Source organism: Rattus norvegicus, chromosome 6 (genome assembly GCF_036323735.1).
Source record: "Rattus norvegicus strain BN/NHsdMcwi chromosome 6, GRCr8, whole genome shotgun sequence".
Lineage (NCBI taxonomy): Eukaryota > Metazoa > Chordata > Mammalia > Rodentia > Muridae > Rattus > Rattus norvegicus.
Genome location: NC_086024.1, coordinates 71140841 through 71154179, shown reverse-complemented (window position 1 = coordinate 71154179; position 13339 = coordinate 71140841). Strand labels below are relative to the sequence as shown.

Below are 13339 nucleotides of genomic sequence, written 5' to 3'. Positions count from 1 at the left end.
AAATAATGACAATTGTAAAATGATGGAATAAAGACTAATTTTGAAAAATTTTAAGAGACAACTTTTGGAACTGATTATGTTGGGAAAATAATAAGATGAAAGATACTACAATCAATAGTTTGTAAATGTTAACTGAAAACTGCACATAGAACTTTGTTGGACACAGGAGCTGGGGACTGCCAACAGGAACTTGTTTCTTGAATCTCAGAAAGCATCTATTCTGGTGGTGAAGTTGACAGATAAGTTATAACAGAAAGAGCAAGATGTTCCAGAAAAATCTGTAAAGAGATAAAATATGACAGAAGATCTGTTTCTGAATCTTCCAAGCAGAGGAAACATCAGATGCTATAGTTTCTGGCTGGAGGATGAGGTGCACTAGAAACAGTTATTTCTGATGTTACAGAATAATGGATGGATTAAGAAGGGAAAATGAAAGCAATAAGAAACATTGTTTCATCAACTGTGGACCAACAGAGTAAAATAATTGAACAGATTTCTGTAAGTAAAAATATCTATAAACTTTGAGGCATGATTGATAAATCATGTACTGTTTAGTTGTTTTACTGTGTCTTGTTATATGGGTTTTTGTTTTCTAAATGCTACTTTCCAAGATGTTATATATTTGTAACAGAACAACTTAAAAGATTAACAATTTCTAATGTGAATTATTTAAATTATATATTGTGAATAATTATACATGATATAATTTTATATTTAATATGTAAATTTATATTTATGATTTAATATATTGATTTAGTATATTGCACATTGCATATAATATTGCATTAATTATACAATAATATATATTATATAAATATAATTAACATAAAATATAACATGACGTATGGTAAAGTATAAAATAAATAACATAAAATATGTAATGTAATAGATGATATATGACAAGTGATTGATATGTGATATGTGATGTATGACTTGTGATATGTGATGAATATATAATGCACAATACATAATATGTAACACATACTATATATTAAATGTGTAATTATATAATGTGTAAGTTTAAAATGATAGATTATAAAAACAGATTATAGATAATAGATTATAGATGATTAGTAGGTAGTATATAATAGATAATACATACTAGATAGATAGTACATTATAAATATATATTATGCATACAATATTCCACAATTACATATACTATTATTGTATTTATAATTAAGGAAAATAATTGTATCTATTGATATGATGTGTACCTTTCAAAGTGATGAAGTTGATGTGATGAAAACATGACAAGTTCTTAAAAACATCGTGATGGGCCAAGAAGCCAGGTATATAATATGTACAGGTTCCATTAATAAGAAATTTGAGAAGTTATATAAGAGCCGTACTTAATTTAAAAGGCCATGACAGAAGTGAATACAAAATATTCTATTTCCCTTCCTTATGGTAGTTATACACACACACACACACACACACCCTTACATACTTCCCAAACATGAGAAGAACGTGGAAGATAAAATTAAAATGTGTGATTTTGGCTCAAAGTCTGAGTGCTGAGGGCTAGTGGACGTTTGGGCAGCTGCCGACCGGTAGCTTGAGAGACCTGTACCGACCTTCCTGGAAGTCTGAACCGGCTGTGCAGCTTTCCTTCCTCCTTGTTCCTGCAACCATGTCCACTAACAAGAATGCTAACTCAACAGCTGCACGGCTTAACAGACTCAAGAACAAGGGGAAAGACAGTACAGAAATGCGATGCTGCCGAATAGAGGTTAATGTGCAACTTAGGAAAGCTAAAAAGATGACCACATGCTGAAAAGGAGGAACATCAACTCATTCCCTGATGACGCTACTTCACTACAGGAAAAGCGAAACAATCAGGGTACTGTAAGTTCGTCTGTCGAGGACATTGTTAAAGGCATAAACAGTAACAATTCGGAAAGCCAGCTCCAAGCTACTCAAGCTGCTCGGAAACTGCTTTCTAGAAAGAAACATCCTCCTATAGACAACATCATCCTGGCTGGTTTGATGCCAAATTTTGTGTCCTTCTTGGGCAAAACTGGTTGTAGTCCCATTCAGTGTGAATCTGCTTGGGTGCTCACCAACATTGCTTCTGGAACATCGGAATAGACCAAAGCTGCGGTAGATGGAGGTGCTATCCCAGAATTTATTTCTCTCTTGGCATCTCCCCATGCTCACATCAGCGAGCAAGCTGTATGGGCTCTTGGAAACATTGCAGGTGATGGCTCAGTTTTCCAAGACTTAGTTATGGTGCAATTGACCCACCGTTGGCACTTCTTGCAGTTCTTGATCTGTCATCCTTGGCTTGTGGTTACTTACGGAATCTTACCTGGACACTTTCAAACCTTTGTCGAAACAAGAATCCTGCACACACACCACCACCCCTTGAGATGCTGTTGAGCAGATTCTCCCTACTTTAGTTCGACTCCTACACCACAACAATCAAGAAGTATTAGTAGATTCCTGCTGGGCTACTTCCTACCTGACTGATGGTCCAAAGGAGCCCATTGAGATGATTGTGAAGAAGGGAGTTGTTCCCCAGCTTGTGAAGCTTCTAGGAGCTACGGAACTGCCCATTGTGACGCCGGCACTAAGAGCTATAGGGAATATTGTCACCGAAACAGATGAACAGACTCAGAAAGTGATAGATGAAGGTGCTCTTGCAGTCTTTCCCAGCCTGCTAACAAACCCCAAAACTAATATTCAGAAGGAGGCCACATGGACAATGTCGAACATTACAGCAAAATGCCAGGACCAGATACAGCAAGTTGTAAATCACGGCCTAGTCCCGTTTCTTGTTGGTGTCCTCTCTAAGGCAGACTTTAAGACACAGAAGGAAGCTGCATGGGCTATAACACATTGTGTATCTTGTTCATTGTGGAATAATAGAACCTTTGATGAACCTCTTGAGTGCAAGAGATACCAAAATTATTCAGGTTATTCTTGATGCCATTTCAAATATCTTTCAGGCTGCAGAGAACCTAGGTGAGACAGAAAAACTTAGTATAATGATAGAAGAGTGTGGAGGCTTGGATAAAATTGAAGAAGTACAGAGCCATGAGGACGAGTCTGTATAGAAGGCCTCGTTGAACCTAATTGAGAAGCACTTCTCAGTAAAGGAAAAGGTAGATCAAAATGTGGTGCCAGAAACTACCTCTGAAGGATTCGCCTTCCAAGTTCAGGCTGGAGTTCCTGGGACCTTTAACTTCTAATGTCCAGCCAAAGCACAAAGTTGTTAGCTATATGCTGTGCTGTACTGTGTTCTCATAAATTTGTCTTACTTTTTCTCTACTAAGAACTCTTTTTAAATGTGGTTTCTTATTGTAGCACTTTTTACAAAAGAAACTATACTTGAACAGTTATAAACTGTACACACTCTATGAAGCTGTCCTCTGAGTTTATTTCTACGTGGAATTTCATACCCTGTCATGTCCTGTAAATAAAGATTAAGTGCCATTCTTCTTTTAAAAAAGTGTGATTTTTATACCATATATGTTTATGTTACCATATAAAAATAATTAAAAGAAATTATAACAAATATATTTAAAGTTTTAAAAAGTGTAAACCAATCTAAATTTGGTTATAATCATGTCAAAATAAGTAATTAATCACATAATATAATATGCAAATTAGACTATTGCTGAAAAGACAAATACTAAGATAACAGAAAACAAACGGTCACTGTGTGAATTCTTTTGGTGACACAGTGTTAATCTGACAGAAATAGTATTTTGTGAAGCAAACTAAACGGAAAATAAAGCAATGAGTTGTTAAGAAATTAATTGTATTAATTTTTACATGGTAATTGTATCCTGATTATAAAACAAAGACATTATTCTTCAGAAAAGAAGACTCAGGCCAGAGGAAATGAAGCAAATTCATATGAAGAAAGAAGAGAGAGAGAGAGAGAGAGAGAGAGAGAGAGAGAGAGAGAGAGAGAGAGAGAGAATGGCTTTTATGATTCCAACATCTTTGGGCTGAGGTAGAAGAATCACAAATCAGAGAACCCTGAGACAAACAGTATAAATTTGCCTTAAAGTAACAAAATCTGTAATTGTATTTCAGTAGGTAGAATGTCTGTTAAGAAATGTAAAGTGTGTAAATGATGAGAAAAGATTATATTCAGAAATGAAAATTTCCTGCTTTGAAAGAATGCTTTGTTTATTCAGAAAGAGCAAGTTGTCAAAGTATCTTTGAGAGATGAGAAGGGCATTAGAGAAAAGGTTCACAACAACAGGGCTAAAATGAAAACTTCTTCACTATTATTCAGAAAGAAAGAAGGACCACTGGAAGGATATGTGTAAAAACAAGATAAACAATATACTCTACATGTTTTTCATAGTAAATGGTTTCTTTTAATTTATTTTTAAACAGTAGGCTGAGACAATTTCCATGGAAACAGAGGACCTAAGAATTTGGAAACTATTTTTCTCTGTGAATTTGACTAATTTTTATAACTAATTAGACATATTGTTTAGTAAGCCAGTGTAGTGGCAGTAATTGTAAAACCTCTGCTTCTTGTAAAATAATGCACTCTATCTGATTTGGAAATAACACTGTAGGCAGGCTTAGTCACGCAGGACAGCAAAACATCAGCAAAAGGATCCAGAGGACTGTATAGCCCAGGAAATTGCTGCAGCCCTGGGCTACTTACAGCAGGCCTTTTCATGGGGAGGGACATTTACATTATGTGTAACTGAATAATATATCAGGGATATAAGTTGGCTAAATAAATCTTTCTCCCAGTCAACTAAAATGAGTATATGGAGCTAATGAACCATATTTTATAAGAAATCACAATATGAAAGGTATATTTACAACCTGAAACATATTTAAGAAAAGTTCCATTTATCCAATCTTTGAAAAAGTGAATTTGACTTTCAAAGTTCCAATTGAGAATCTACAGAAGAGCTTATAATGTCATGTAGAAATCACTTCTAACTACCAAACAATTTAGTTTTCAAGACCTTAAAATAAAAGAATGCAAAAAATATATAGACTTTATTGTATTTGCCATGTATCTGATACCCAGCAAATACTTTCAACAAGAGATAAGTTATTTTAGTTTTCTTTAAAACATAAACTGAACCAAGAATTTTTATAAAGTAAAAGTAATAATTGTAAAATTCATTTTAATTCCTTTTGCACTATTGCCTAATTATTATCAATGAGTTGTAGTATTCATGAACTACTACTTAAGTTCACTGCTTTCAGAAAATGTATGGTATGAAAAGGGAGAAAAATATTTGAAAATTTATAAATAACCATATTTCTTAAGTTTAACTTTCTGGTGTTCTTGAACATAATTTTATATTTTCTAATTTTGATTCAAATACATTTAATAATCTTTTTTATAAATAATTAAGTGTAACTCATTAGAGACATATTTATAATTATATATTAATGGATGTGCTTCAGTAAAATTTTATAAAGTATTTTTCACTATTAAAATAGTTGATTCATAGAATAATTTGAAAATTGCAATTTTCAATGGCATATATAACATAATTTTTACTCATGAATAATCTCTGAGCAAGTGAAAAATAAATAAAATTTCATTCAATAAATATTGGAAAATATATTGTGTTAATTCAGCAATAGTAAAAAGATCAGTGGACCCTGCAAATCATTTTAATCATTTATTTAAATAACTACATTTCTACAATTCAAATCTAACCCATGACAGACTTCTACTGGATAAACATAGAAACACAGCAAACCTTTTTTTGGCCTACCATAGAGAGGAATTTTTTTCTTTTCCATTTTTTACTGGTTATTTTATTTATTTACATTTCAAATGTTATTCCCCTTCTGTTTTTCCACTCCACAAGCCCCTCATCCCCTACCCTTACCCGCACCCATTCTTGCCTCAGCGGCCTAGTCGTTCCTCCATCCTGGGTCATCAAGCCTCCATTGGAACAAAGCCCCACCCCCAGCCGCCTCCCCAGTGATGCCAGATAAGGCAATCCTCTGCTATGTATCCAGCTGGAGCCTTGGGACCCCCCATGTGTACTCGGTGGTTGGTTGTATAGTCCCTGGGAGGTTTGAGGTGTCTGTTTGGTTGATGTTATTCTTCCTATGGGGTTGCAAAACTCTACGTTTCCTGCAGTTCTTGTCCTAATTTCTCCGCTGGGGTTCCCGCACTCAGTCACATGTTTGGCTGTGTACATCCGATTCTGTATTGGTCAGGCTCTGGCAGATTTCTCAGGGGACAGCTATACCAGACTCCTGTCAGCAAGCACTTCGTATCAGCAATAGTATCTGGGTTTGCTGTTGACAGATGGGATGGATGCCTAGGCAGGGCAGTCTCTGTATGGCCTTTCCTTCAGTTTCGGCTCTACACTTTGTTCCTGCATTTTCTTTTAACGGGAGGAATTCTGGTTTAATACTTTCAAGGTGGGTGGGTGACCCCCATACCTCAACCAGGAGCCATACATATCCACTGTATATTGTCTCCACAGGTTCTCTCCCCATTTTGTTGAATATTTTAGCTAATGTACTCCCTGTTGGGTCCTGGGAACTTCTTCAGTACCTGGCATCTGGAACTTTCTAGTGGCTACCCCAGTTTTCCCTCCCCCACTGCTACACACATACTTTCAAATTCCAGACCCTCTGGACTTCCCCATCTCCTCCTATATCTGAACTGCACACTCCCCCTTTCCCTCCCCCTCCTCTTCCCTTCCCACATCCCTCCCTCCCTTTAATACCTGGAGATTATTTTCTTCAGCTTTCTGAGTAGGATTGTAGCATCCACACCAACGGGATCGTCTTTTTTTTTCCCCTTTGGCTAAGGAAAGCAGCTTTCTTAACCACCAAACTTTTAGGTGTAAGAGGAGTAAGACACCTTTCAAGGAACTAGACTTCAAGAAACAATAACGAAAAGAAATCCTTCAAATGTCTATGCAGAAGACACCACCGACAAAGAAAGCAAATGACTGCTTTTACTTATAGTCTTGCCATCTTATCTTCACTGGAGAAACAGAACTAATAGAGCAACTGGACAAGGAGGTATGAGAGGAAAAGCTCATGTATCACCACTTACATTATTTTCTGCAAAACTTTGAAAGTGATTTAAAATATCTCATAATTTAATCACAATGTTTATTTATTTTTGTTTTGCTTTGTTTTGTTTTATTTTGTTTTCCTGAACTGAGGACAGAACCCAGGGCCTTGTGTTTCCTAGGAAAGCACTCTACCACCGAACTAAATCCTCAACCCCCACAAGTAACATTTTAATTAATATTTCTAGTTTGCTTACAAAATAATTCATATGTTGTGGATTTACACATACATACACACACATACACACCCAGCATCACTGTACCTTGGGCTTATTCGTTTAGTGGTAAAGTGCCTACCTAAAATTCTTGGGGTTCTGAGTTGATAATTACCACCATAATAAAATAAAATACAACAAAATGAAATAAAACCACAAAAATGGGGTTTTAAATATAATTTGTATTTATCACTATACAGTTGCACCAGCATTATATTTGTTTAAAATAAGCTACAAATAATGAACATAAAATATATGCTTCTGAATGTTTAAATAGAAATATGTATGTACACTAGTTTAAATTTGATCTAGAATATTTTTCTATTCTCATTTGTGTTTCTGTGTTCTACTACAGCTGATAAACTGAAGTTTGCCTGAATCCTTAGCCACAAAAAGTTTCTTTCCAATAGAGATAGGTCAAGTATATGGAGCTAGCACAGAAAAGTTTTTCTGAGAAATCATAACATCAAGCATCTATTAATGACTAAAGGGATTTTATTAATATTTTGAAATTTTGGTTATTGTGAATCAGTTTGTTTTTACTGTCTGTGACTTTCAAACATATGTTTTATGTTAAGGAATATATTTGCAAACAACATACTTATTGATATTCTTTGAACAAATGAATGTGACTTTTAGAGATCTTCTGTTTAAAGTACTCATAAAAATTTTTATAAGATCCTAGAGAAAAACAGTTCTAGCTATTAGTAATAAATTTTAGTTCCCAGGACCATAAAACAATGGAATTTGCACTTATATTACACACTTTAACTAATCTAATAATATCTAATTTTTCATAAACATCTGGGTTTGCCTTTTAACCTAATTCAATGTGAAACAAATATCACCGGTAACACAAGAATGAGTTTATCTATCAGATCACATGATACTCGTCTTTTATAACATCCAAGAATTCTGATTGCACAGAGAACACTGTCTTAAGTCTTGGCTCAAGACTCCTTAGTTCCAGGTTACTAGCCTCAACTCATAAAGCCTTGCTTCTCAGTGGCTGCAGCTCTGTAATGTCCACGTCACACATCCATCTCCATCCAGTAACTTGGGGGTTTTCTTTTACATTTAAAACTCAGTTTTTAAATTATTTAAAATTATTTAGATTATTTTTCATTTTTAAATTTTTAACGTTGTGGGACAAAATAATGTTTCATCATGACATCTTAATACAATGTTCTTAGATGCTATATTTGACTGATACCTTCAAATTCTTCATTTCTCAGCTAGATTCAGGCAGGATTCCCCTAGTCAGAAAATCTAAAGCATTTTCTCATCTATTATTAATGTTTCCAGTAGCTGAGATTTTCATTATAAAATTACACAACACACACACACATACACACACACGCATACACACACACACACACACACACACACACATATATATATATATATATATATATATATATATATATATAATTTACTTTGGTTTATCCTGCTATTTAGTTATAAGTATGTTTGCATATGTTGGGCACGTCAGACAGTCAGCAGGATTTATAATATATCAATCCAATAAGAAAGATGACATAGAAAAATAATATATGAAGTGGAAAGATGTGTAAATTATAAATTCAATTCAATGTGGTGACTGCTGTCCTACAGGAAAATGAACATTGCTATGGAAACGCAGAAAGGTTTTGATGTAAGTAGCTTGCTGGGCTGGAACTTGAGAGTGTTTCTAAATCTGCAACATCATTCCCTCATTTATCTTTCCCAATTCACTGCATTAACAGCTACGCTCTCAAATTCACATTTGTAGCCATAAACCATCAAATGGATTTTTTTAAACATTGCCTTTATATTCAGCTAAAAATGCTACTGTTTACCATACCTAATTGTATGCTTTATTTAAAAAGAAAACTATAAGTAACATAACATAAAATTAAAACTATTTAAAACCTACAACTTTGAATAATTGTGATTGTATTATTGCAAAATTATCCCCTTGAAAGCACATCAGAACTAATTTTAATATGTATTTGCTGCTTTTATATCAAATATTTTAGAAATATACAGATTCAAAACTAATTTTCCATGATAAGATACTAATATATTATTAAATTATTTTACTTAATAATAAAAATACCTATCAATGTTGAGATTATGGTTAAATGGTTTTCATCATGCTCTCCATACTTTAGAAAGACAGCTTATAATTTTTATATAAATTTTAAGAATGTGATCATTCATTCATCTATATTTATCAAACAACTACATGAGCTTTCACCCTGAGTATTAAATACAAAAGTTAATAAAAAGAGTATCCTTTATTTTAGTAGAGCAAATGATTTAGAAGGAGAAAAGACATGCAGACATGGACATGGGACTAAGATCATGGACTAGGAATCCACGAAGGACTCAAACTCAAGTTCAAAGTCTACCAACTATGGGAATGCAGCAGAGATAACTCAGCGGTTAACACACTTACTGTTTATGCAGAAGACCTGGGTTTGGCTACCAGAACCCACATAACACTTTACAACTGTTCTTAACTGCATTTCAAGGGACTCTGTCTCTTGCTTCTGGTACAGCACTTACATACATAAAAAATAACATACAAATCTTGAAAAGAAGAGAAGAAACAACAAATGCAAACATTGAGGTAGTGAAATGAGAAAATTTTAGAGGAATTTTAGAGGAAAATGTAGAGGAATTTTAATCCAGCAACATATCTGCTCTGGCAAGAGATCATATGCAAAGATCTTTTAGGTATATGTGATCTAGCTAGAATGACTGGAGCATCCTGTACACCTTTAATCTCTCTGACTGGAGTGAACACTATTAATCTTAAAAAATGAAGGTAGAGTTGAAGGAAGCAGCCTTGTTTGAAATTGATGTCTACTTGAGGAGCAGACAAAGTGACAAATCAGAGAAAAATTGAACTGAATGAGTCCGAGATAGTATACCCCAAACTCTCACAAGAACAGCACAGGAGAAGGTTGAAGTAGTTTTACTGGTACAGTTAGTTCTACAGATGCAGGTTGTGTGTGCAGACAGAGTGAACCAGAGAATGAGAAGGATACAGAAGATTAGAGCAGTTAGTATGAGGCCAGGTAAAGCAATTCAATGAGAAGCTGAGAGAAGCCAAATTGAGTCTGATCCAGATTAGTAGTGTTGAACCTGCCAGCCAGAGTTCAGAAGAAACTGGAAGGGGTGAGTTTATTCAGCAGTATGTCTCTGAGTCAACAATTTCATCAGGGGAATGTAAGATACTTTTACATAAATGTATTAGCATTGCTAGGGTAAAGAGAACAAACACTAATATTAAGAACCTATTCTTAATCTACTAAATCATTCTTATCAATAATTCCTTATTATTAACGTTCATGTCAGTTTACTGGGATTCTCCATGAAGAAGCATTTTAATCGAATGAGAGAAATAAAAGTGAGAAGCTTCTATTGGGAGAGGAGCTTTCTTTTCCTTTTTCTTTCTTAATTTTATTTTTACACTCTAGATTTCATTCCCCTCCTGGTCCACAACTGTTCCATATCCCATACCTCCTCCCTGCCCCCTGTCTCTATGAGTATGTCTCCACCCCACCCACCCCACAGGAACTTTAAACTCCCTAGGGCCTCTAGTCTCTTGAAGATTAGGTGCATCTTCTCTGACTGAACCTAGACCCGGGAGTCCTCTGCTGTATATGTGTCGGGGACCTCATATCAGGTGGTATATGCTGCCTGGTTGTTGATCCAGTGTCTGAGAGATCTTGGGGGTCCAAGTTAATTGAGACTGCTAGTCCTCCTACAGGGGTGCTGAGGAGGAGCTTTTAATGTAGAGAATGCAAGCATCTAACCATTAGAGTGGCCACAATATGACCAATTTTAGGAGAAAATAAGGAAGCCAGAGTGGTCTATACTCATAGAGAATGGCAAGGAGGTGAGAGTTGAATGTGGCCAAGGTATTCCAAGTGACATTATGTGTTTCTTTACTTTTACAATGTATATTGAACAAATATACATGGGCATGAACACATTTATATACATGTACACTTATGAAGTACTCAGTCTCACAAACACTTCTGCTGTTCTAATGTCCATGTAATGTAAATCAATTCTCTGGCAATGACAGAACCCAAAGCAAAGGCTTTCATATCAAACATGTTTTAATTCTAGTCCTGGTTTTAACACTAGGAATGACTATACAAAATTTCCCCATTTTATGACTCAATTTCCTTTCATACAGGGTGTATATTATTGCGTTTTCTGTTGTATTATTGGCTTTATCTCTTAGTAAGCACCTAACATTAAACCACCTTAATATTCTTATGGATACTATCATCACTGCTTCTTCATTACTCACTCAAATTATCTCATATCATGCTCAAACACAAGCACGTGCCAGTTACAGAGAGAGACAAAGGGGTGGGAGAGAGACAGAGAGAGAGAGAGAGAGAGAGAGAGAGAGAGAGAGAGGCTTTTCAATGTGCTTTCTACCACCTTGATTACACCTAAGTTGAATTATATTTATGTCATATAACATCCACATGGTCTATTTATATGACTGAACTATATAATTTATCTCTCCTTGAATATCCTGCAGCATTTGATATCTATACTATTAATTTGGCTCTGGTCAGTTGCTAGTATTATTTCACAGTTTATAGCTTGCTTCTGTAGGTGACTTTAACCTCCTTAGAAAAAGAAAAAGAACACTCTGGAAGAGTTATTAAACTGGCTTTTTTATCTTATAGGCACTCAATCAGTTTTGTTGATTTAATGTTTGAGTAAAAGATAAAAATGTCTCTTTGTCCTAAAACAATGTGGAGTTCTCAGTTCTGGCTGGGGTCACTGTGTGAATAAAAGAACAACTTGCAGGATATTTAATTTATGGTGACGTTTAAAATGTGCACTGGAAAATAAAATGCTACAATTTTGTACATTACTTCTTCATCTGGCCTGATGAGAGAGGTGGTAGTCAAGCTGTTGGCGGTGATATAAAGCTTTAAAAACCTGCTGGAAAACTGTAGAAAACAAAGTGCAAACCAGGAAAGGCATGGCAGGAACATAGTTCTGGTTGCCAGAACTACTCTAAAGTAATCAAAGTCTCCCCATTAACCTCAATGAGATCGCTAGCACTTACTCCAGGTGCCTACAAAGCACTAGGCTGGCTGTTGGCATGCCTGAAACCCAGCTGCCACAGTCACTTTAGTGCTTTCCTTTGCTGGCTTAACTGTAGGTTTGTCTCTGCAGCTCAAATTCTGAGGCAGTATGTGCACGATAACTTTATATTGACATAGTCCAAGAGCTTGTGGACTTTCCTTCAACAAGGCTAGAAATTTTTTTGCACTTGAAAATTTACAGGTGAAACACTAGCTTAATAATCAATTTGTCCTATTCTTTGAGCTTCATGGAAAAATAATGAAATTTTATAGCTGATAAAATCTAGGTTGAAAGTCTTAGGAATATAACATTAGTATCAGAACATTCTTAGAAGATCTTAAAATAGCTTATAAAATCATGAGATTTTATTTTCAATTATTTGATAATAAAAATGTATATTCTATACTAGGTATATTTATTTTAGATGACATACATTTTACAATAATATTTTTGTAAAGCAGCATGTATTTTAGAACAGTGTGTTAGTCTCTTACCTAGTTGATTTTTAAGCAGAAGGTAACTTATTTGGTTCATTATTATTATGAATGGGACTAATTTAAATTAAATAATGTTTATGTGTAGCCAAATATGAAAGCTTGGAGATATGTATATATCTATATATGTGTATATTTTAATGTATATATTTATATGTAAATATATGTATATATTTTAATGTAGTATTAGAAAAAAACTGAGAGAACTCTAGATTTGCTTTCTCTATGACAAGTGACATATAAACATATTTTGTTTTCCTTGTGACATTCTATATGACAAGTGACATATGGAATGACTCATGTTAAATCAATTAGTCATACATTTTGAAACCAACTTCATTCTTATAATGCTGATTGTGACATGCTGGAGTGTCTACTTAGGAGCATGTAGAGGACAATACTTCAGTACTTAGAGTAGAATGACAGAATTGTTAGGAGTTGCTTTAGTAGGCCATAAAAAACTGATATTACAGAT

General features: G+C 34.6%; 1 pseudogene; it reads left to right on the top strand.

Annotated features, from left to right (window-relative positions):
* The first annotated feature begins 1593 nt into the window (after window positions 1–1593).
* Kpna1-ps3 (karyopherin subunit alpha 1, pseudogene 3) lies at window positions 1594–3429 on the top strand (annotated as a pseudogene).
* Window positions 3430–13339: the final 9910 nt, after the last annotated feature.